This window comes from Nicotiana tabacum, chromosome 22, assembly GCF_000715075.1.
Source record: "Nicotiana tabacum cultivar K326 chromosome 22, ASM71507v2, whole genome shotgun sequence".
Classification (NCBI taxonomy): Eukaryota; Viridiplantae; Streptophyta; class Magnoliopsida; order Solanales; family Solanaceae; genus Nicotiana; species Nicotiana tabacum.
Genome location: NC_134101.1, coordinates 49,625,154 through 49,629,632, shown reverse-complemented (window position 1 = coordinate 49,629,632; position 4,479 = coordinate 49,625,154).

The following is a 4,479-nucleotide window of genomic DNA, read 5'->3' as shown; positions in this document are numbered from 1 at the left end:
AATATGGGAATCGGTCGGAATTCTAGTTTTTTTCGCCAAAAAATGCAAAAAACGAGGAACGATCAAGGCGGGGTGGTGAGTATGGTTCCTTAGGTCGTATTTGATGGCCCGAAAAAATATTAGGCTATCTGGGGTCCGGAGGTCCCGGGACCAATTGGAAGGCGTGGGCTATAGCACACGAAAATATGGGAATCAGGCGTGATTCTAGTTTTTTTGCCGTAAAATGCAAAATATGTGGAATGATCATGGCAGGGCGGGGATTATGGTTCCTTAGGTCGTATTTTATGGCATAAAAAAATTTTGGCGATCCGGGGTCCGGGGGTTCCGGGACCACTTGGAAGGTGTGGGATATGCACACGAAAATACGGGAATCGGGCGGAATTCTAATTTTTAGGCTGAAAAATGCAAAAAATAAGGAACGATCATGGAGGGGCGGTGACTACGGTTCCATAGGTCGTATTTAATGGCCCGAAAACATTTAGGCGATCCGGGGTCCGGGGGTTCCAGGACCACTTGGAAGGGGTGGGGTATGCACACGAAAATATGGGAATCGGGCGGAATTCTAGTTTTTAGGCCGAAAAATGCAAAAAATAAGGAACGGTCATGGTGGGGTGGTGAGTATGGTTCCTTAGGTCGTATTTAATGGCCCGAAAAATATTTAGGCGATCCAAGTCCGGGAGGCCAGGCCCACTCGGAAGGCATGGGCAATAGCACACAAAAATATGGGAATCGGGCGGAATTCTATTTTTTGGCCGAAAAACACAAAAGATGAGGAACGATCATGGTGGGGTGGTGACTATGGTTCCTTAGGTCATATTTGATGGTCCGGAAAAATTTTAGGTGATCGGGGTCCGGGGGGCCCGGGACCACTCGGAAGGCGTGGGCTATATAGCACACGAAAATATGGGAATCGCGCGGAATTCTAGTTTTTTGGCCGAAAAATGCAAAAAATGATGAACGATAATGGCGGGGCGGTGACTATGGTTCCTTAGGTCATAATTGATGGCCCGAAAAATTTTTAGGCGATCACAGTCTGGAGTGCCTGGCCCACTAGGAAGGCGTGGGCTATAGCACACGAAAATATGGGAATCACGCAGAATTCTAGTTTTTTTGGCGAAAAACGCAAAAAATGAGGAACGATCATGCCAGGACGGTGACTATGGTTCCTTAGGTCAGATTTGATGGCCCGGAAAAGTTTTAGGCGATTGGGGTCAGGGGGTCCCGGGACCAGTTGGAAGGCGTGGGCTATAGCACACGAAAATATGGGAATCGGGTAAAATTCTAGTTTTTAGGCCGAAAAATACAAAAAATGAGGAACGATCATGGCGGGACAGAGTCTATGGTTCCTTAGGTCGTATTTAATGGCCTGGAAAAATTTTAAACGATCACAGTCCGGGGTGCTTGGCCCATTCGGAAGGCGTGGGCTACAGCACACGAAAATATGGGAATCGGGCGAAATTCAATTCTTTTGGCTGTAAAATGCAAAAAATGAAGAACGATCATGGCGGGGCGGTGACTATGGTTCCTTAGGTCGTATTTGATGGCCCAGAAAAATTTTAGGCGCTTGGGGTCCGGGAGTCCCGGGACCACTTGGAAGGCGTTGGCTATAGCATACGGAAATATGGGAATCGCGTGGAATTCTAGTTTTTTGGCCGAAAAAAGCAAAAAATGAGGAACGATCATGGCGGGGAAGAGTCTATGGTTCCTTAGGTCGTATTTAATGGCCCTGAAAAATTTTAGGCGATCACAGTCCTGGGTGCCTGGCCCACTCGGAAGGCGTGGGCTATAACACACAATAATATAGGAATCACGTAGAATTCTAGTTTTTTGGCCGAAAAACGCAATAAATGAGGAACGATCATGGCGGGGCGGTGACTATGGTTCCTTAGGTCGTACTAGATGGCCCGGAAAAATTTTAGGCGATCGAGGCCCGGGGGTCCCGGGACCACTAGGAAGGCGTGGGCTATAACACACGAAAATATGGGAATCGGGCGGAATTCTAGTTTTTTGGCCGAAAAAGGCAAAAAATGAAGAACGATCATGAAAGGGCGGTGACTATGGTTCCTTAGGTCGTATTTGATGACCCGAATTTTTTTTTAGGTAATACGAGTCCAGGAGGCCCGGCCCACTCGGAAGGCGTAAGCAATAGCAGACAAAAATATGGGAATCGGTTGGAATTCAAGTTTTTTGGCCGAAAAATGCAAAAAACGAGGAATGATCATGGCGGGGTGGTGACTATGGTTCCTTAGGTCGTATTTGATGGCCCGAATAAATATTAGGCGATCTGGGGTCCGGGGGTCCCGGGACCAATTGGAAGGCGTGGGCTATAGCACACGAAAATATGGGAATCAGGCGTGATTCTAGTTTTTTGGCCGTAAAATGCAAAATATGAGGAACGATCATGGCAGAGCGGGGATTATGGTTCCTTAAGTCGTATTTAATAGCCCAAAAAAATTTTAGGCGATCCGAGTCCGGGGGTCCCGACCTACTCGGAGGCTTGGGCTGTAGCACACGAAAATATGGGAATTGCGCGGAATTCTAGTTTTTTGGCCGAAAAATGCAAAAAATGAGGAACGATCATGCCAGGACGGTGACTATGGTTACTTAGGTCGTATTTGATGGCCCTGAAAATTTTTAGGCGATTGGGGTCAGGGGGTCCCGGGACCAGTTAGAAGGCGTGGGCTATAGCACACGAAAATATGGGAATCGGGCGAAATTCTAGTTTTTAGGCCGAAAAATGCAAAAAATGAGGAACGATCATGACGGGGCGGTGACTATGGTTCCTTAGGTCATATTTGATGGCCCGAAAATATTTTAGGCGATCGGGTCCGGGGGGCCCGGGACCACTCGGAAGGCGTGGGCTATGGCACACAAATATATAGGAATCGCGCGGAATTCTAGTTTTTACGGGACATCAAATATGACCCAAGGAACCATAGCAACCGCCCCGCCATGATTGTTCCTCATTTTTTGCGTTTTTCGGCAAAAAACTAGAATTCCGCTTGATTCCCATATTTTTGTGTACTATAGCCCACGCCTTCTGAGTGGGCTGGGCCCCCCGGACTCAGATCGCCTAAAATTTTTTCGGGCCGTTAAGTACGACCTAAGGAACCATAGTCATCACCCCGCCATGATCGTTCCTCACTTATTGCATTTTTCGGCCAAAAAACTAGAATTCCGCCTGATTCCCATATTTTCGTATACTATAGCCCACGCCTTTCAAGTGGTCCTGGGACCCCCGGACCCCAATCGCCTAAAATTTTTCGAGGCCATCAAATACGATCTAAGGAACCATAGTCACCGCCCCGCCATGATCGTTCCTCATTTTTTGCATTTTTCGGCCAAAAAACTAGAATTTCGCCCGATTCCCATATTTTCGTGTGCTATAGCCCATGCCTTCCAAGTGGTCCCGGGACCCCCAGACCCCGATCGCCTTAAACTTTTTAGGGCCATCAAATACGACCTAAGGAACCATAGTCACCGCCCCGCCATGATCGTTCCTCATTTTTTGCGTTTTTCGGCAAAAAAATTAGAATTCTGCGTGATTCCCATATTATTGTGTTTTATAGCCCACGCCTTCCGAGTGGGCCAGGCACCCTGGACTGTGATCGCCTAAAAAATTTTCGGGCCATCAAGTATGACCTAAGGAACCATAGCCACCGGCCCGCCATTATCGTTCATCATATTTTATATTTTTCGACCAAAAAACTAGAATTTCGCGCGATTCCCATATTTTTGTGTGCCGTAGCCCACGTCTTCCAAGTGGTCCCGGGCCCCCCAGACCATGATCGCCTAAAATATTTCCGGTCCATCAAATATGACCTAAGGAACCATAGTCATTGCCCCACCCTAATCGTTCCACATACTTTGCATTTTTCAGCCAAAAAACTAGAATTCTGCCTCATTCCCATATTTTCATGTGCTATAGCCCACGCTTTCCGAGTGGGCCGGCCCCCCGGACTCGGATCATCTAAATTTATTTCGGGCCATCAAATAATACCTAAGGAACCATAGTCACCTCCCCTCCATGATCGTTCCTCATTTTTTTGCATTTTTCGGCCAATAAACTAGAATTCTGCCCGATTCCCATATTTTCGTGTGCTATAATAGCACACGCCTTCCAAGTGGTTCTGGGAACCCTGGACCCCGATCGCCTAAAATTTTTTCGGGACATTAGATATGACCTAAGGAACCATAGTCACCGCCCCGCCATGATCGTTCCTCATTTTTTGCGTTGTTCGGCCAAAAATAGAATTTCGCCCGATTCCCACATTTTATGTGCCCACGCCTTCCGAGTGGGCCTGGCCTCCCGGACTTGGATCGCCTAAAATTTTTCCGGGTGATTAAATACGACTTAAGGAACCATAGTCACCACCCCGCCGTGATCATTCCTTATTGTTTGCATTTTTCGGCCTAAAAACTAGAATTCCGCCCGATTCCCATATTTTCGTGTGCATACGCCACACCTTCCAAGTGGTC